The sequence below is a fragment of the Jaculus jaculus genome, chromosome 2 (genome assembly GCF_020740685.1).
Source record: "Jaculus jaculus isolate mJacJac1 chromosome 2, mJacJac1.mat.Y.cur, whole genome shotgun sequence".
Classification (NCBI taxonomy): Eukaryota; Metazoa; Chordata; class Mammalia; order Rodentia; family Dipodidae; genus Jaculus; species Jaculus jaculus.
Window position 1 is genome coordinate 147,060,616 of NC_059103.1, and position 22,314 is coordinate 147,082,929.

At 36.7% G+C, this 22,314-nt stretch overlaps 1 long non-coding RNA gene across 1 annotated transcript; it reads right to left on the bottom strand.

The window, feature by feature from the left end:
• Nucleotides 1-1,503: 1,503 nt before the first annotated feature.
• On the bottom strand, nt 1,504-21,771 carry LOC123458771. The gene is made up of 4 exons (XR_006635778.1): nt 21,311-21,771; nt 19,753-19,816; nt 19,294-19,334; nt 1,504-1,558 (listed from the first exon to the last, which is right to left on the bottom strand). It is a non-coding gene; the product is annotated as an uncharacterized LOC123458771 (long non-coding RNA).
• Nucleotides 21,772-22,314: the final 543 nt, after the last annotated feature.

Sequence of the window (22,314 nt, forward strand, 5' to 3'; positions counted from 1 at the left end):
ATATATATATATATAATATATATACACATATAAGTTGTCCCCTCTCCTCCCTCCCTTATAGCCTTTTTCTAGCTTACTAGCCTCTATTACCAACTTTTGGTTCAAGCTCACACACAAGTCTAAACATTTGTAATTAGAATCCACATATGAGTGAGAGCATGTGACATATGGCGTTCTGTGCCTGGGTTACCTTCACTTAGTATAATTATTTCCAGATCCATCCATTTCCCTGCTAATTTCTTTCTTTTTTATATTTTACCATTGAATATAACTTCATTGTGTAGATGTTCCACATCTTTATTATCTATTCTTCTGTGGATAGACATCTAGGCTGGTTCTATTTCATAGCTATTGTGAATAGAGCAGCAATATACATGGCTGTGCCAGTATCTCTAAGGTAGTCATTAGGATTTATGCCTAGGAGTGCTATAGCTGTATCATATGGTAAATATACTTTTAGCTGTCTCAAGAACCTCCATACTGATTTCCATAATGGTTGTACCAGACTACATTCTCACCAACAATGTAGAAGTGTTCATTTTCCTCATCCTTGCCAACATTTGTCATTTGTTTTCTTTTTTTAAAAAAAGTATTAGATATGGACATATTTAGTATGTAAACAACACATGTTGGTAGCATCCTTTCCCTCCTTCCTGCCCCATTTCTGAAGTGGCCATCCCATGAGGATTGTCGGTCATGCATTATTGGGGGGAAAGACAATATCTTTGTGCAAAATGTCCCAAATTTGGCTCTAACAATCTTTCCACCCCCTCTTCCTGTGTCTGGCACTTAGGAGCCTCTGGATCTCTGGTTTGGCGGGTGTTGAGTGGCCTCTGTCCTCAGTCCTCAGTCCATCACCCTTGCACTAAGAAAGCAACACCCTTGCTTACTTCCCCAATTCCTCTGGGTTTCAGCTGGGGCCATGGTGTAGTGCCCTGGGTTGGTTATCTCCTCAGCTCCCATATGAAAATAAGAAGCAGATTTTACAACAGAGAATAAAGTCAGCAACAGTTAAGTGGGATAATCATTAATAATTTAGAGATAATTAAAAGGGTGTTGACTCTCTTATAGTCTAACATCAGTGGGAGCTTGACAATGGAAGCAGGATCATTATCTGGATATGAACTGACTTATTTCCCAGTCCCAGATACAGTTTCCTTTCCAAGGAGCAGATCTGTTAGCCAATCCAAGAGCAGTTGGTTACTCACCATTTCTGTGTGACATTATTCCACTTGTGTGAGCATCACTTCAGGTTGTTTGCTCCTGATTAATCTTAGACTTTGAGTTACTTGGACAGGTGTTTGCCACTTTCCCCTGGTAGTTCATGTAGCACCTTCCAACACTAGATGGGCTAAATGTTTGAGGACTGTCTGTCCTCTGGATCCCAACCAGATCTCTCCATGGTCTGTGCAGAGAGCATATGGTGTCTTCAGTAGTAGAGTCTTACCATTAACTCCTGGTAGGTAATCAAATGCTCTGACAGAAGTCTGTCTTGTTTGTTTTGGGACATCTAATAGGTCTCTTTGATCAACAGCTCATTGTGGATGTAGACCACATCCTGTTACAGGGAATTATAGGCCAGCACCAAGGGAAACAAAAAAAAGACAGAGAAAAAAGAGAAATTTGAGGTTAGATTTCATCTCAACATCTCCAGGGCCCTTTGCTTCAGCTGATCCCCCTAAGGTCCTCTTAAGGGTTCCACCTTTTAGTTTGACTACCAGGATGTAGGAGTGTTTTCTTGATGATAGCCATTCTGACAGGTGTGATGTAGCAGACAGATTCTGGTTCGCTGAGATAAACTTCCAGACCAGGCACAGTTATAGAGGAAGGGATTTATTGAAGCTTACAGATCCAGAGGAAGTTCCATAATGGCAGAAGAAGCTGGCCTGCCTTCACAGGACCAAATAGAGAGAGAGAAGTACAAGCTTAAAGGCCAAAAGCCACAGCACACTTTTGGAACTCCAGCTGGGCACACTTTGCATATCTTTAGATTAAAATCTGAAACCCATCACCACAATTTAAGATCCACCCAGTGACATTGCCTCCAGCCAGGTAGCCAGCAGATGCAAACTACAAACAAACAACTGAATATATTGGGGGCCATCTATTCTATTCAAACCACCACAAGTGAGATGGAATCTTAAAATAGTTTTAATTTGCATTTCTGATGGCTAAGGATGTAGAACACTTTTTTAGATATTTATATGCTATGTGTATTTTTTTCCTTTTAAAACTCTCTATTAAGTTCCATAGCCCATTTTTTAATTGGGTTGTTTGATTTCTTGTTTTTTTTTTTTTTTCTTTGTATACTCTGGACATTTGTCCTCTATTATATGTATAGTTGGCCAAGATTTTCTCCTATTCTGTGGTTTGTCTCTTTGCTCTATTCATAGTGTTCTTTGCTATAAAAAGCTTTTTAATTTCATGAGATCCCAGTGGTTGACTAGTGGCTTTATTTCCTGAGCATTTGGGGTTATATTCAAAAGTTATTGCTTATTCAGAAAGACATTACATATGCCAATATTTTGAATGGTTTCCCTTATCTTTTCCTCTAGCAGTTTCAGAGTTTTAGGTCTGGTATTAAGATCCATGATCCCTTTGGACTTGGTTCTTGTGCATAGAGAAAGACAAGGATCTATTTTCACCCTTCTACATATAGATATCCAGTTTTCCTAACACCACTTGTTGAAGAGGTTGTCTTTTATCCAGTGAGTATTGTTGGCATTTTTGTCAAAAATCAGATGGCTGTAGCTGCCTGGATTAACATGTAGGTCGTCTATTCTGTTCTATTGACCTACATATCTGTCTTTGTGTTAGTACTGATATTTTTGTTACTCTGGCTTGGTAATATAGCTTAAAATCAGGTATGGTGATACCATCAGTCTTATTTTTTGCCCAAAATTGTTTTGGCTACTCAAAGATTTTGTGCTTCAAAATGAATTTTAGGATTTTTTTATTCTATTTCTAGGAAGAATTACATTGGAATTTAATGGGGTTGCATTAAATATGTAGATTGCTTTTGGTAAGACTGACATTTTTACATTATTGATTATGCCAATCCAAGAACATGGGGTATCTTTCCATTTCCTTGTGTCTTCTGCAGTTTCCTACTTAAGCATTTTAAAGTTTTGATTGTAAAGATTCTTCACTTACTTTTGAGGCAATTGTGAATGGGAGAGATTCCTTGATTTCATCCTCTGCATGTTTGTTTTTATTATGTAGGAAAGCTACTGATTTCTGTGTGTTTACTTTGTATCTGGGTACATTGCTAAACGTGATTGTCAGCTCTAGCAGTTTGCTGATAGAGTCTTTAGGGTCCTTTATGTACAGAATCATACCATCTGCAAATAACGATAATTTTATCCCTTCCTTTCCAATTTGTACCCCTTTTATGAGTGTCTCTTCCCTTATTGCTATAGCTAAGACTTCCAGTACTATATTAAATAAAACTGGAGGCAGTGCACATACTTGTCTTGTTCCTGAATTTAGTGGTAAAGCTTGTAGTTTTTCCCCATTTATTATTATGTTGGCTGTAGGTTTCTCATAAATAACTTTGATTAGGTTGAGATATGGTTTTTATCTTCTATTGTTGGAATTTTCCAGATGCATTTTCAGAATCTATTGAGATTATCATGTGATTTTTGTCCATCAATCCATTTATACAGTATATTGCATTTATTGATTTGTATAAGTTGAACCATCCCTGCATCTCTGGGAAAAGAGTCTACTGCGTTGGGGTGAATATCTTTCTGATATATTCTTGTATTCTGTTTGCCAATATCTTATTCAGATTTTTTGCATTTATGTTTATGAGAAAGATTGGTCTGCAATTTTATGTTTTTTCTTCTCTCTTTGTCTGGTTTTGCTATCAGGCTGATGCTGGCTTTGTAGAAGGAGCTGAGTAGAATTCCTCCCTTTTCTATTTTATGGAAAAGTTTGAGGAGCAGGGGTGTTAGTTCTTCCATGAAGGCCTTGTAAAATTCACCAGGGAATTCAAATGGGCCTGGACTTTTTTAGTTGGGAGATTTTAAGACTGCTTTGATCTCTGTACTTGTTATAGGTTGTTTTAGATGATTTATTTAATCTTGATTTAATTTTAGTAGGTCATATGAATCTAGAAAATTATCCATTTCTTTCAGCTTTTCAAATTTAGAGGAATCTATGCTATTAAAGTCTGTCTTTATGATTTTCTGAATTTCTTTGGTGTCTGTTGTAATAGTGAATTTTTATCTCAAATTTTAATAATTTCTGTCTTTTCTCTCTTTTTCTGGTCAGATTTCCTAAGGGTTTATCAATGTTGTTTATCCTTTCAAAGAAATAACTCTTTGTTTCCTTGATTTTTTGGATGGGGGGGGGTTTCTATTTCATTAATTTCTGCCCTAATCTATTATTTCTTCTTATCTATTGATTTCTGGTTTGCCTTGTCCTTCTTTTAACAAGGTCTTAAGGTAAAGCAGTATATTCTTTACTAGTGAATTCTCCAGTTTCTTAAGATAGTCACTGTGGTGGTTTGAATAGAATAGATGACCCCCAATATATTTAGTTGTTTATTTGTAGTTTGACTCTTTAGCCACCTGGCTCTAAGCAGTGTCACTGGGTGGATCTTAAGGTGTGGTGGTGGGTTTCAGGTTTTAATCTAAAGATATGCAAAGTGTGCCTAGCTGGAGTTCCTGAAGTGTGCTCTGGCTTTTGACCTTTATGCTTGTACTTCTCTCTCTCTGCTTGGGCCTGTGAAGGTAGGCCAGCTTCTTCTGTCATTGTGGAACTTCCCCTGGATCTGTAAGCTTCAATAAATATCTCATCCTCCATAACTCTTCCTGGTCTGGAAGTTCATCTCAGTGAACCTGAATCTGTCTGCAACAGGCACTTACAGGTATAAATTTCTCCCTTAAGACTGCCTCTACTGTATCACAGCAGTTTTGGTATGTTGTATTCTCATTGTTAATTGATTATATGAATTTATTGATTTCTTTTTTGTTTTCTTCATTAACCTATTCAACATTCAATAGTGTACTTCTTAGTCTCCATGAATTTCTGAATGCTCTGTAGTTTTTCTTGTTGCTGATTTTTATTTTAATCCCATTGTGGTCAGACAGAGTACCAGGAATAATTTCAATTATCCTGTATTTGTAAACATTTACTTTGTGTCCTAATATATGGTCTATTTTAAAGAATGTTCCATGTCCTGCTGAGAAAAATGTATATTCCACAGTGTTTGGATGTAATGTTCTGTACATATGTGTTATACCCATTTGTTCATGACATCATTTATTCCAGATGTCTCTCTGTTTATCTTTTCCAGGATGGCCTCTAAATTGATGAGAGGTGGGTTATTGAAGTCACCCTGTACAATTGTGTTTGGTGTTATCTGTGACCTTAAATCTAATCATGTTTGATGAAATTGGTAGTCTATGGTGGTTTGATTCAGGTGTCCCCCATAAACTTAGGTGTACTGAATGCTAGGTTCCCCAGTTTATGGCAATTGGAAATTAAAACTTCTTGGAGCTGGTGTATTGTTATGGGTGGGCTTATAGGTGTTATAGCTAGTTTCCCCATACCAGTGTTTGGCACACTCTCCTGTTCCTGTTGTCCACTTTATATGGGCCAGGGGGTAATGTCCACCCTCTGGTTATTCCATCATTTTCCCCCTGCCATCGTGGAGCTTCCCCTTGAGCCGGTAAGCCAAAATGAACCTTGTTTTCCCACAAGCTGCTCTTGGCTTGGTGATTTATACCAGCAATGTGAACCTGACTGCAATAGTAAAGTGGTGCATTTAATTTGTGTCTCTTCTCTCTTTCTTTTGGTCAGATTTGCTAAGGGTTTATCAATCTTGTTTATCCTTTCAAAGAACCAACTCTTTGTTTCATTAATTCTTTGGATTTTTTTTTTGTTTGTTTCTATTTCATTAATTTCTGCCCTAATCTTTATTATTTCTTCCTGCCTACTGATTTTTGGTTTGCCTTGTTCTTCTTTTTCCAAGGCTTTAAGGTGAAGCATTAAGTCGTTTTCTTGCAACCTTTCTAATTTCTTAATATAGGCACTTAAGGCTACAAATTTACCTCTTAGAACTGCCTCCATTGTGTCCCAGAGATTTTGATATGCTGTATTCTCATTATCATTTGACTCTATAAATTTTTTGATTTCCTTTTTGATTTTTTCATTGACCCATTCATCATTTAGTAGTGTATTGTTTGGTATCCATGATTTTATGTATGCTCTATAGCCTTTCTTGCTATGGATTTGTAGTTTAATTCCACTGTGGTCAGATAGAATGCAAGGAATTATTTCAATTTTCCTGAATTTCTTAAGATTTGCTTTGTGTCCTAATATATGGTCTATTTTAGAGAATGTTCCATGTGCTGCTGAAAAGAATGTATATTATGCAGCCTTTGAATGAAATGTCCTGTATATATCTGTTAGGTCCATTCCTTCTATGACCTCATTTAGTCCAGATGCCTCTCTGTTTATTTTTTCCCAGGATGACCTGTAAATTGATGAGAGTGGGGTGTTAAAGTCACCTAGCACCACTGTGTTTGGTGTTATCTGTGACCTTTGTTCTAATAGGGTTTGTTTGATGAATTTGGGAGCCCCCATGTTAGGTGCATATATGTTTAGGATTGTAATGTCCTCCTGTTGGAAAGTGACCTTCTTTATCTTTCTTGACTAATGTTGGACTAAAGTCTACCTTGTCAGATATTAGGATAGCAACTCCTGCTTGTTTTCTAGGCCCATTTCCTTGAAACACCATCTTCCAACCTTTCACCCGAAAATAATGTCTATCCTTTGTAGAAAGGTGAGCTTCTAGGAGACAACAAACTGTAGGATCCTGCCTTTTAACCCAGTCTGCAAACCTATGTCTTTTTGTTGGGGCATTGAGGCCGTTGATATTAAGAGATATTATTGAAAGGTGTGTATTTATGTTTGCCATTTTTTTTTTTTTTTTGTGGTTCCATGCTGTCTTATAAAGTGGTGCATTTAAACTGAGTTGAGAACTGGCTCCTTCAACGAAGTGAACAGAGTTCCAAAGGAGTCTTCAATTTTTTCATTTACTCATTTTAGTATTTACTAAAGAAGTAATTTACAATTTAATTAAATAAAACAGGGTAAAAATAGATTTCAAAAGCTTTTCTGGGATAGAGAGTTGGCTTAGAGGTTAAAGTTCATGACTGTGGAGTCTAAGGACACATGTTTGACTCTTCAGGTCCCATGTAAGCCAGATACACTAAGTGATGCATGAGCATGTATCTGAAGTTCAGCTGGAGGCCCTGTAATGCCAATTTTTCTACCCCCCAACTCTCTCTCATAAAAAGCTTACAATAAACTGACATTTGAGTCCATAGGAAGATACATATATACATCTCCTTTTGAGTAATGGCTTTAACTGCAAAGACTGATTTGTTTTAGCTATGTGTTCATCTCTAGGTTTCTTTAATTATATATTGTATTCACCTACAGACAAGCAAATGGATAAGTCACAAACATTGCTCTTCTGAAATAAATAATCTTTTAAACATAGACTTCTTCCAACTTAATGCTTTACAGAATAATTACTAATGTTCACATATGGCATGGACACATATCCTAGACCTACAATTCAATAAGACACTGCAAATTTTTAATATTTATTTATTTGTAATGAAATAGGAAAGAGGAGAGAGAGAGAGAGAGAGAGAGAGAGAGAGAGAGAGAGAACTACAAACACACTCCAGATACATGCACCACTTGATGCATATAGCTTAACATGAATACATGAATTAACTTGAATTAAAATTAAATCCTTGTCATTAGATTTTGTATGCAAACCCCTTAGTAGCTGACTCAACCATCTATCAAGCCACAAGACATTCAAATTAAATATCACTTTAAAACTAAGCTTTATGGGCTAAACTAATTAGAGAATTCACCCAATTTTATCTACTATTTGAGATTTTAGAAATTCACTTGTAATGGAATGTTGCAACTAAGAATAAAAAGCATGCCTCTACCATGCCTAACTTTCTATGTTGTTAAGTTAAAAGTTGCCTCTAAGAAAACTCCATGCTATAGAATATTTGCAAACTGACTTACATGAGCCAGACAAATGTTGTCAAAGGAAAGATTAAAAAAAGAACTTTGAAAAACAATTGAAATCTTTTCCTTCTAAAGTTGAAAAAAATCAATGATATACAAATGAAAGATGCCAAAGTCTGATAGCAAGCAAGATGGAATAAAATATAGTTAATGTACCCAGAAATTGTAAAATTATTTTTAAAAGCACCTTTCTTATTGTATCAAAATGTAATCTTCAAGATTGAAGCATGGTAACATGAACTAGGGGCTGTATCATATATACAATAAAGCAAGCAAAATCAATCCCTTCCTTGATGGCCTTTAGAAATGAACACCCAATATCATAATAATATTTGTACCTAGGTCAAAATGGTTCTGTACTGAATTTGGATGCCATGAAATGATTATATTTAGTCATTTATCATATGTGCAGACAATTACATAAATAATCCCTTTACTAAGGTGCCAGGTGACTTTTCAGAGCAAGTGCAAAGTAGTTGAACCTAATGAAATTCACAATGATTTTCTATCTGCTGAGGCCTGAGTGCTTATATGCTAAAGTTCTTTAGAGATAGTTTACTTTCCCATAAGATCCAATGATAGAAAGTATCTAGATGCCCTGTAACTTCAAGACTATTTGACCAGATGTCCTTCTCAAACTATAAGCATCTACTTGTGATGTGTGGATGTGTTCTTATTGCCCACAAGCAGGGTAATCCTTGAAGACTAAAGGCATATTCCACTAAAAGTTACCCTGGTGAACCAGTGATTTTATTGGATTAAGTTCATTGTGGTGGAGAGGGGGTGAGGGAGCAGAGTTTACTTCATAGTGATGAGGCAGCAGAGAAACAATGCATCTACTCACTGGCATTTTCCTTTTATTCCATGAATATCTCTAACCTATGGATGATGTAGCCCACTTTTAGGTTAGGTCTTCCTTCCCACCTTTGTTAATCTTCTCTGGAAATACTTTCACAGATATATCAAGAGATTTGCTCCATGGTGTTTCACAATACAATCAAAGTAGCCATCAAGACTAACCCCCATATGTGTCTTGGTGTGGTTTTATTCATGTATTTTTAAATAAAATTTTCAAAAAAAAGATGAACCAGTAAATAATGATATTAAATGAATTGACCCAAACTCAAAATACCAAAACTGCATGTTTTCTCTGATGTGTGGATATCAGCTTGTAAATATTTATATAAAAGGTGGTACATGTGGGTAAAACATATAGAGTGGTAACTAAAGCAGATAGAAAGAGATGAGAGTGGTAACCAAAGCAAATTGAAAGAGATGAGTAGAAAGGTGGGAAAGAGTAAAATGACACATGTGACATGCAGACTTTAGAAAGGTGGGAAAGAGTAAAATGACACATGTGACATGCAGACTTTAGGAAAGAGGATGTTTGGTGAGAGGAGTAAGGGAGAACAATCACATAACCACATTAAGTTTGAAAATGGAGGAATGAATGATGCCCAGCTGTTGTGATAAAGATGAGAGTAGTTGTTCTTTTCTTGGAGGAAATTATCACACAACCACATGACTCATGCATATCCTGGGTAGGATTGTCCATCTCTTAGTGCTTCTTTGCTCTGAAAAAGGGGAATAACCTTGAAGCCATTGAATATCAGGCTTATGAAGTTAATGCTTAAAAGCAAGAATATGTATTTCACAGAGATTGCTCTCATTATTTTGTTGACCCACTTAGGTTACCATGTCACTTCCTTGAACCATGAAAACTATGTTAAAACCTATTAAATAAAAATATTTGACCAGGTAAGGTGGTGGTATAGTAGCCACCCCAAGGCATCCTAGGGAGAGAAAAAAGCAGAAAAATTGCAAAATATACTCTTCTACCATAAAGTGAACTTCTATCAGTTGTCATCAACCACAGCAGAGAAACAGGAGAGATGCAGCCAGAATCCTCCCAAGGACCCAGCAGCCCCAGGCTCCACCCTGCCAATGCAGAGCTACAGTAGCAGAAACCAGGTAGAGGTATTTTTCCACTCACATCAGCCTCCTTGCAAAGTCAAAACTCCTGATGGTGAAGATAGCAGGGACCAATTGATCAGCTGCCAAAGGAGACCATTAAAAGGTCCAGCTGAGCATCTCCATTACAACTCCAGGCATTCTGCACAATCTGTCACCTCCCAACTGCCAGTGCCATGGTGAGCCACTGGAGAACTCTTTCAGACCCAAATTAGAAGGCATCTATCGCAGCTGATCAGAGCAACAGATCCACAGCACAACAAAGAGGGATCTAGGTGGACACTCAGCATTGGTGAAATTGGAATTCATTCCAAAAGGTAACAGGGCCTACTTACACAAAGGCAGATATATAGCCCTGCACTGGAAGTACTAATCTCTCTTTACATGTCAGGGAAGGTTATGTGTTACATATTCTTGGTTGGCTTTACCATTCTCAAGTAAGCTGTATTTTGGTGTTGACTATTATGCCCATAGAAGCTTCCTGATTTATAGGGCCTTTGTCTTTTTCTTCTGCCAATAATGCAGACAGGGTCTAATTTGGCCCCAGACCAACCTCCCAGTTGTCTGGTTTAGGGATCTGGGACAAGACACACCCTTAGGGACTTTGGCTTTATTAGATTATCTGTTTGTTTTAATCCCCACTCTTCTATATTCTGTGCAAGTTTTGGTTAAGTGTGTATACTGCTTAGTTGTATTTCATACTTTGCCATTAAATTGCTCCATCTCATTTACTAGAATACTTGAATAGCAGGCAAATTGAACACCTAGGTCACTTCCGCTATTTCTAATGGAGTACAAGGGCTGTACTGGGCACCGTAAACTCCTATCTTGAAGATAAATAAAGTTGGATTTGCACAGCTAAGAACACTAAAGATAATTAGAAACCCCAAGCACCAAATTAACTCAAGAATCAAAAATCTATATTATAATACAAGAACACAAAAATCCAAGACAATACAATGCCACACAAATATCATAAATTCATCAGAAATGATCTCCACTGAAATTAGACAAAATGCCTGATAAAGACTGCAAAAAATAAAAGTTTATATCTATGCTCAAAGAAATCAAAAGAAACAAGAAAACAAACTCCTGAAGGAGTCCTAAGAGAACACAGGAAACCAACCTAATGAAACAAAAAGGAGATTATAAGACATAAGTAAGGCAATAGAAATATTGAAAAAGTACCCATCAGAAATACTAGAAATGAAAAACAGAGTAAGTCAAATAGAAAAGTCTGTCGAATTTCTCACCAATAGAATAGGTCAAGGAGAGGACAGAATATCAAAACTAGACCAGGTGGCAGATCTCATGCAGTCCAATAAAGAAAAGAACAAACTGATAGGAATTCCTGAATGGTAATTTCAAGACATTTGCAATACTATGAAGAGATCAAACATAAGAATTTGGGGCAAAGTAAGAGAAGAATTTCACTTTAAATGCATAGCAAGTATTTACAGCAATACCATAAAAGAAAATGTCCCCCAAATAGTAAATGTTAAGCCAATACAGATATAGGAAGTCTTTAGAATGCAAAACAGAAAATTCAAGAAAGAACATCTCACTGTAATATTATAATTAAACTACAAGACACATAAACCAAAGAAAATATGCTGAAAAAAGTTATAGAGAAAAATCAAGTCACATACCAAGACAAGCCCATCAGGATAATGGCAGATCACTCAACACAAACTTTAAAAGCCAGAAGAGCTTGAAATGTTGTGTTCCAAGTTCTGGAAGATAACAATTGTCAACCAAGATTACCTTATCCAGCAAAACTATCCTTCCAAATTGACAGAAAAATAAAGACATTTCATAACAAAAATAGGCTAAAGGAATATATGAGCACTAAACTAGTTCTACAGAAAATAATTGACAGTATCCTCCATGCTAAGAGAAAGAGAAGCACACATACAAGAGAATAGGAAAAAAATAAACTATAGCCAAATAATAGTTCATACAAGAGGGTAAAGGAAAAACCAGAACTACAAAACAAGAAGAATGGCAACAAATAAATGCATATATTTCAATAATAACTCAAAATATCAAAAGCCTCAATGCCCCAAACAAAAGTCACAAGTTTGCCGACTGGGTGAAAAAGCAGGATCCTTCTATTTGTTGCCACCAAGAAACTCACTTTTCCATAAAAGAAGGACACTATCTTTGGATGAAAGGGTGGAAAATGGCATTTAAAGCAAATGGACGTAGAAAACATGTAGGTGTTGCTATCCTAATATCTGACAGGGTAGACTTTAAACCAACATTATTTAGGAACGATAAAGTAGGTCATTTTATATTGATTAAAGGAATACTCAAAGAGGAAGACATTACAATTCTAAATATATATTTTATCAAACAAACACTATTAGAATTAAGATCACAGTTAACACCAAACACAGTTGTAGAGGCTGACTTCAATACCCTATTCTCATTAGTTGTAAGGTCATGACTGCAAAACAAGTAAACAGAGAAACATCTGGATTAAATGAGGTCATGGAACAAATGGACCTAACATATATCTTCAGTACATCCAAATGCTTCAGAACACAGATTCTTTTCAGCACCACATGGAACATTCTCTAAAATAGACCATATATTAGCCTGAGAGCAACCCTTAAAAAATATAGGAAAATTGAAATAATACCTTGCATTTTATCTGGTCACAATGGGATTAAACTCGAAATGAACAGCAAGAACAACTGTAGAACATACACAAAATCATGGAACTAAACAGTGCACTCCTAAATGATGAATGACTCAATAATGAAATCAAGAACGAAATCACATAATTCATAATTCATAGAATCAAATGATTATGAGAATACAAAATACCTTTGGGACACAATGAAGGCATTCCTAGCAGAAAAATGTATAGCTATAAGTACCTATGTTAAGAAATTAGGAAGTTCACAAACAACTTATTGCTGAACTTTAAGGTCTTGTATAAAGAAGAATAGGGCAAATCAAAAATTAGTAGACAGAATAAATAATAAAGATTAGGGCAGAAATTAATGGAATAGAAATAAAAAAATTTAAAAGAATCAATGAAACCAAGAGTTGGATCTTTGAAAAGATAAACAAGACTGATATTCCTAAGCAAGAGAAAGAGAGAAGAGACACAAATCAATAAAATTAGAGATGAAAAAGGCACCATTACAACAGCTTCCAAAAAATAGAGAAAATCATACAGAAATTATTTAAAAAGATATATTTCACTATTTATGACAAACCTACAGCCAACATACTACAAAGAACTCTGAAAACTAAGTAATAAGAAATCAAACAACCCAATTACAAATGGGCTGTGGAACTAAACAGTGAGTTGTCAAAAGAAGAAATACAGATGGAATATAAACATCTAAAGCAACATTCTACATCTTTATCAATCAGGAAAATGCAAATTAAAACTACTTTGTGAGTCCTTCTCACTCCTGTCAGAATGGGTATCATAAAAAATGACAATAAATGCTTGTGATAATGCAGAAAAAGAGGAACCTTCTGCACTGTTGATGGGAATGTAGTCTGGTACAGCCATTGTAGAAATCAGTGTGGAGGTTACTGAGACAGCTAAAAATAAATTTACCATATGACACAACTATTACACTCATAAGCATATATCCTAAGGACTTTTCTTACTACCTTAGAGGTACTTGCATATATCCATGTTTATTGAAGCTCTATTTACAATAGCTAGGAAATGGAATCAGCCTAGATGTTCCTCAACTGATGAGTGGATAAAGAAGACATGGCACATTTATACCATGGAGTTCTACTCGGTGGTAACGAAATTATGAAAATTTCAGGAAAACAGTTGGATCTGGAAAGGATTATTTTTAGTGAGGTAATGCAGGCCCAGAAAGCCAAACATTGCATGTTCTCTCTCATATGTGGATCTCAGCCACAAATGTTTAGAGTTCTGTGTGAGTTGGAATAAAAAATCAGTAGCAGAGGCCAGTAAGATGGAAAAGGACTCCAAGGGAGGGAGTACAGGGAGGACTGAAGGGGACAGATTGGAATATATACAAGTAGATGAACATGTTATTGTGGGCAAAATGGCCTAAACAAGGTCAGGGGGAGAAACTGAGTAAAAGAAGTGTGAAGGAAAGGTTAATCAAAATTCAAGATATTGTGAATATGCCATATGAAAATCTATATTTTTTGGATAATGACACACCCAGAAGCTGACAAAAAAGTTAGAAAAAGCTGCTCTGCATTGCAGCCCTATGGGAGACAAAAGTCATCAGCAGTGAAAACAGTGGACACTTCAAGCCTCAAGTTTGGCCAGCCAGGCCAAATGATCAAATGGGTTCAATTGTATCATGTCTGCTATGGGGAAACGAACTGCTCTCTAAATGGACTGGAGGCCCACAGTATGGGAGGGAATATATGCCTGGTATTGAAAAACCTAATCAAAAGCCCATGGTAGGGGAAGTTATGAGCCTTAGGAGTGTAATGCCTGCTCTTACCTGGCTAAATTCATATATGACGCTCACAAAAATGCACTGTAAGCACTTTACTTAATGTTCATACCCATGTATTAATGCTACATTCAGTTTTGTTTACAGAAGCTTCTCTTAGATGGCAGTGACCACTGGGATGACCCATAAGGCACCATAGTGTTGAGAAGAAGTGACAGAGACGTTTTCAGCACTGAAGCAGCTCTGTAATACCTTCTAAGGCTCAGGGTACATTCCAGAAGAGGTGCTTGAAAGAATGTAAGAGCCGATAGATGGGTGGAACTGCTTGTAATGAAATCATCCAGACAGAAAATGGCCTCAATACCCATGTCCTTGAGGTACCTAGCACTACCTTCAAAAAATTTCATAAAATGAGGAAAAGATCATGACATCAAAATAAGAGACTAATTGAAAGAGTGAGGGTATATGATGGACAATGGATTTGTTTATGAGATAGTGGTTGAGGGGAGGGAATAATCTTGTTTTTTTGTCTTTAAGTATGGAAGTTGTCAATTAAAAAACTACCCTTGCCCCCCAAAAGTTTCTCTGGCTATTCATGCATCTTATGGAAGAAAAAAAAAAATGACCCTGTTGATTTTACTTTTGTTAATTAACTTTTTCTTCCTTGATTGGCTATTATACCTATCTTAAAAGTCGCAAATTATTTCCTAATAAAACCTGTTATCTTTCTCAGTCCTTAGACTATTTGGCAGCTTTTTATTTCTCCATGTAATTCTCCTGCTTTCTGAAAACTCTGTACTCCTTTTTGGTACTGAGGATTGAGCCGTATGTTTTGTGTTATACAAGTGTCCTGCCACTGAATACACCTATTCATCCTACACTAATTCCATAGCTCAGGCTGGTCTGTAATTTATTTGCTATGTAGGCCAGTGTGTTGTGAAACTCATTGCCCAGCTGCTTCAGGCTCTTGGATGCTAGGATTTCATGTGTGCCACTTTGTTGAGCTACGTAATTATTTTATGAATGCATATTCTCTCCTAATTTATTTGCTGTGCTTTAGCTCCTAATCTCATTCATACCCATGGCTGTATCTTCTACCTTTTAAATGTTTTTTTTGTTTGTTTATTTTTATTTATTTATATGAGAACGACAGACAGACACAAAGAAACAAAGAGACAGAGAATGGTCATGCCAGGGCCTCCAGCTCCTGCAAACGAACTCCAGATGCATGCACAATCTTGTGCATCTGGCTTACATGCATCCTGGCTAATCAAGCCTGGAACAGGGGTCCTTAGGCTTTGCAGGCAAGAGCTTAGCCACTAAGCCATCTCTGGAGCCCCCACTTCTACCTTTTAGATGGTACTAATCATCTTAGTGTTTCCTCCATAGTTCTCTTACAAACTCCTTATCTTGGTGTCTAAATACTTGCTATTTATTTATTTATTTATTTATTTACATTATGGGCGGTAGGGTGGAAGTGCAAAACTCTTTGCCTAAGCTCCTATTTTAAGTAATTGTCACTGGGGGAAATACTGTTATCAAGAGGGTAGAAAAGGCCAGACATGGTGGTGCACATCTTTAATCCCAGCCCTCAGGAGGCGGAAGTAGGAGGATTTCTGTGAATTCCAGGCCAGCCTGACAGTACTGAGTGAATTCCAGGCCACCCTGAACAAGACCCTATCTAAAGATAAATAAATAAATAAATAAATAAAATCCAATAAAAGAGGCCATGAAAGAAGTATATAAGTCATATGATGATTGAATGTCTTATTTATATAACATGATTATAATGGTTAATCTCAATTTTCAACTTGACTGGATTTAGTATCACATAGGAGATAAATCTCTATGCATATCTATGAGGATTAATTGAGAAGACTCACTCTAACTATGGACATCAGCATTTTATGGGTACTCGACCTAGACTGAATGAAAAAAAAAAAAAAAAAGCTGAACAACAGCATTCATGCCTACCTGATTCCCTTCTCTGTGTGTTGAATCTGAGAATCAGACCTTTAGCTCCTGCTCCTATACTTTCCTTACTATAATGTCAAATGTCATGTTCAACTGTAAACTGAAATAAACTCTTCTTCCTTTAAATTGCTTCTTTTCATGTATTTGGTCACTTACCTATAGGAAGTCAGAAATAGTGATGTATGGAATCTTGTTAATAATGCAAAATTAGAAAGCTTTCCTTCAATCTTTTAACCTACATTTGAAATGGAAAATTTTGGCAATAAATTTTTATAGAGTTAAGCCACAATGCCTTCATATACTGTATATACTGCCCATGATAAAAATATCTGCCAAGGAAAGTAGGAAATTCAAGTGTAAACCACTGACACCTTTATGCATATATACTCTAATGCATATGTAACCTTTCCTCAAAAATTAACACGTACTTCCATTCTCAGAGCTACTCATTGATTCAGACATTGGTTTCTACATAGTTTAAAAATAATTGGTGATAGTATGTATAGACAATGATATAGGCAATGTTTCTGACCCTGTGTCCTTTGGTTAAAATAAAAATACTCACTGGGCATGGTGGCACACACCTTTAATCCCAGGACTTGGGAGGCAGATGTAGGAGGATTGCCATGAGTTCAAGGCCACCCTGAGACTCCATAGTGAATTCCAGGTCAGCCTGGGCTAGAATGAGACCCTACCTTGAAAAACCAAAAATAAAAATAAAATAAATAAAAATAAAAATACGCATTAAAATATGATTATAGATAAGGTAAAAAATTACAGAGAAACTTTATGCAGCCTCCTTAATGGTGGATGATGAAGATTAATTGGATGAAAATCTAAAGTTGAGAATACACAAAATAATCTTCTGTATGCCTACCCAAAGTATAGTGCCTGCCTCTATGTAGGCCAATTAGTGACAGTTATGCATAGCTTCAGGCATTGGATTATCAATCATACTTTTATATTATTAGCTGTGTATATATGAATGAATATTAAAGATATATCTATTATAATATTGCAAACTGACAAATTTTATATATCAATACTTGATTTTAATAATTTCATGTAACTTTTAATAATGAGTGTGATATTCCTAGACATAAAAACTCAGTGAAGACACTGAATAAAAATCTCACTAAGTTCACATATTGCCTAAATTTTACTTTTGAAACCTTTATTGCTAAATCAATAATAACAACTGTAGTAATACCACTAAAAGACAGAACAAAGAAAGGAAACGTGTGCAGTCAATTATCATATCTGTATTGTAAAGTATTATACAAAACGGAGGAGGAAAAAAAAAAACAAATGGTGAGGCAAAATACTACATGAAATGGTTGATATCCACTGAGAGAATAATGTTTTTTAATTGGTAAATAATATAATTAAATATGTTAATTCACATTAAAATGATTTAAGAATCTATGTCCATCTGTGTAGAACAAATTTCACTGAAAAAAGATGTTTACCCATCTGGGTTATCAAAGAATCAAACAGTGATTCCAACCATATTTCAGAAGTAAGCCATGTGTTGAAAAGCCTCTCACTTCTCAAGGATAATAGTAGGTTTTGTAGGCATACTTTCAGAAATAATAAGGGAGATGCATTCTTGATTTAATCTTCAAGGTTTTTCCACTAGTCTTATGTTTATGACTCTTTCTTCAAGCTCAATCTAGGATTAGTGATTCTATTGAGACTTTTAAAAATGGCATAATCAGTTCATCACTTCTAGTTGCAAAATATAACTCATAGCCGGGTATGGTGGCATACACTTGTAATCCCAGTGCTTGGGAGGGAAGGCAGAGGTATGAGGATGCCATAAATTAGAGGCCACCCTGAGGCTACATAGTGAATTCCAGGTCACCCTGAGCTAGAGTGAGACCATACCTCGAAAAAACAACAACAACAACAACAATATATATATATATATATATATATATATATATATATATATATATATATATGGTATCTCCAAAGGATATCAGCCTCTCCTTTATTTTCCTTTTCAACATTTCTAGATGCCTAGAAGAACTCTGAGTTGTTTTTTTTGGACCCCTAACAATGCAAGTAAAAGTTTATTTTGAAATGGAGCTGCTCAATAGTGAACTATTTGAGGATGTGAAGCAAATATTCATGTTTTAATATACCTTTTGTCCAAAGAGTGCTTTATGGTATAGACCCTGTTCACCATTCACACAAAACATGTACCTGCTGCCAGTTATGATTTATAAGGCCCAATTTACCTAAAAACAATCAATAATCCCAAGCTGGGCATGATGGCACATGCCTTTAAACCTAGCACTGGAAAGGTTGCAGTAGAATTCCCATAACTTGGATGATAGCCTGAGATACAGAGTAAGTTCCAGGATAGCCTGGGCAACAATGAAACCCTGCCCCTTCTCGGTCTCTCTCTCTCTCTCTCTCTCACACACACACACACACACACACACACACACACACACACACACACACACAGACACACACACACACACACACACACACACACACATACCTGAATCAAGTTGATGGGGATAAAACAATCTGCATTTATGGTGCCTTGAAATTTCTTACATCAATCACCACATCTAATAATGTTTTAGAGCTTTTAAAATAGTGCAAATCTAATCACGTATTAATATTTAATCTGGCATTTTAAGTGCACCCAAAAAAGAACCTAGAGTTGCTGAAAGGACCCTAAATTGTGAATTTCTTACAAAGGAAATTGAGCAAGCCCATGGTGAATTCTTGAAAAGCAAAGAAAAAAGAAAGTAAATGTGTCCCAATGTTTCTTATGTAGACCTTACAAGCCTGGGCTCTCATTTTTCTTAGAGGTATTTATCATGCATTTTAGATGCCTTACCAGAGAATCACAAGATTGAGTCTGGCGCCTGGCTGCAAAATCTGCAATTAGATGACAGCAGATGCATTTTGGTTAATAAATTTTATATTAGACAATTTGCTCCTAAAATAATTCATTGGCACTTCCAAAATGTTGCTAAATGAGAGACGATATAGCCTATAAATCACTTGAATCACCTTATTACTTGCTTTTAAGTAACTAAATCTGCTCTGAAGTAGTAAGTAGAAGAAAGCTCTTGGTAGACTGGAGGATTTGCTTTGCAACCTGATTTTCAGGGCTCAAGATGATCATGAATGCCAAATTCAAGTGTTGCCCATATGCATTTCAAATGAGGAGAGCACCCTCACCTGAGAAAGCTAACAGACATATGGAATTATCATGTTTAATGGATACGATGAGCGCAGAGACATAGTATCATAGTATCATAGTACCTAGTACATAGACATAGTATCATCGTACCTCCATTTGTGAGGAGAATATACCATAATTTCCGGAAGGTGTTCCTATAGTAAGAGGATGCCACCTGTAATAACAGAATGCTTATTAGTGCACAATGAGGATTATAAATGATGCTGTTCATCTACGGAACAAAACACAAAAGACAACTTATTAGCACAAAGATAAATTGCTTCACAAAATCTCAATGAGATGCTAGGTTTGTCATGGAAAAACAAAAAGCTTTTCATTTGCACAGACCAATGCCTTTATAATCCATTTAAAATAATATACTTGCCACTAGGTGGCTATTTCTGATCAGATCATTTTACCATTTTAATTACATTTTTAATATCCTGGCTGCATAAACAAAGATAAATTACAAACCCTGCACAAACTGGCTGCTAGCTCAGGCATAGTCAGTCATAATATCAGCTTTTGTTTGTGCCTTCTCTAATTAGATTCTGAAATCTAGGCTTTGTCAATCAATAATTTTAATTTTAGAATCGCCGTTTGATCTTGCATTTCATGTTTGTTTGGGAAAATGATCAGTAGGACAAAGCTGATAATTTATGCAGAAACAATTTCTCCACAGAGCTCCTGCACATTCCTCGCCATCATCAGAAGCCTGCGGACTAAGCTTGACACAGGTCTAATTAGCATGCAGATACGTGCCGCCTCATTGGCAATTCAAATTGCTTTTTTATAATGTACCTCAAATTGTGCTACTCAAACATTGTATTTGATTTCCAAAGCCCCCCTGGGCATCCCATAATGTCTGCCTTCATCCTGGGTATGAAGCAGTTATTGAACATTCTGCTGAGACTGGCTGTCTTTTCGAAAACATCCAGACACCCTATCCCTGGAACCAGCTTTGCTCCCTGTCAGAGAGTAACGTGTTCTTCTGAGGAACTCCGTGTGCCACGTTTGTAGGCTTCAAGATGATATGTCTTCTCATGAGTTGCTTCTCCCACGTGCTTGCTCTATAGAGGACTCCCATCCCTATGTATGCCACTCATTTTTAAAGTGGGGGAGGAGGCCTGATGAGCTCACATTAATATGCGGCACGTAACCACATCTCTGAGCGCCAGTCTTCCATTCTTCATTAAGCAAAAATGGCTGAATTGCAGGGACTGTTTTTTTCTCTTCTCCCATATACATAGACACACACATTCACATTTGCTTTCTCGGGCACAAACACATGCATTGCGAACACCTTCACATGCACCTATGCACCTATCCAAGACACCCAGAGCACAGGGCATGTCATCGTCACGACTGAGTTGTGTGTGAAAGTTGCCTGCTGCACACATGATAAATAAAGGGATTCCAGCGTACACTGGGCTTTTTTTTTTTTTTTAACCATGCAGCAACAAGTGGCAGAATCAATGGTGTACAGTTATTCAGCAATGTAATTCATTTCACTGGCTTTGGCTTCTAGCCAGATCCGCCATCTGTCTCCAGCTCTCCCTCGCCCCCTCTCTCTCCCTCTCCATCTCTTTCGCTTGAATTTGTCCTACATTTCGTAATGTTACGTGCCTGCCATCCTTATCCCATGCCAGAGGTACAACACCAGTCTCACCCCATTCCAGCGTGGAGTTCTCTGAGTTCGGTGGCACTTGGGATATTCCACGTCAATGCCATGGGAAGAAAAGGGTAAGCAGACACCAAAAGGATTAATGCAAAAAAAAAAAAAATTATAATGTTCTGGGATCCAATTGCTCCTGCTTCAGCCTCAGCCTTTCATCCAAAGCCTTGAGATGGATCTATCTGCCTCTTCCTGAACAGTGTTCTGCTTCGTTAGAATATCTTCGTTTTCCATATCTGATGCTGGCTGGCACGCCACACCAGGGCACTGCTCCATGGAATGCCTGCTGTTGGACACTGGCAGAGCTCGGCCACCAAGCAACCTTCTGCATTGGAAATCGGGAACTACTCCAGGATCTTATGCGTGCTTGCTGTTTGAAGCTGCAGAAAAGTGAATAATCAATTAAGTATTGATTTCTTGTAAGATTTGGTAAATTTCAAAGGCAAGACAAAGAGGATGGCTTAAGGAAACACTGCAGGGACTTGGCGTAAATTAGACTACTAACGGAAGCGCAGAATAAAATAACACCTCAACTGAAGATTTCCTTGGAAGAATTAGCACTAGCTATTGGAAGACAATGGTGGATTTAATCAAAACAGCAGGCATGCAAGTATTTTGCCCGTGAACCAGAAAAAGGAGCTAATTATAACCACCTTTTTAATGGAGCTAATTTCACTGAATGGATGCAAATGTGCTTTATTTATGGATGAAGAAGCAAGCATTACTGCTTGATCTTGGGATCACCGTATCTGCTAAGCTTTGCAGCTCCTGTCCCCTTCAGTACATTTCTATTTCCGGAGAAGGTATTTGTATGTAAACAACAGCTAACCATGCAAAAGATTCATCGGGACAATATACTGTGGTATATGAGCTGTAATCATCATTTTTGCAGCCTCTTAGTAATTTTTCTAACTTGGGGGTTTTGCAACCTTTTCGTGCAATGGGTGATGGTAATAAATGAATGATGGTAAACTGTTGTGATTTTTCAATGTGTAATT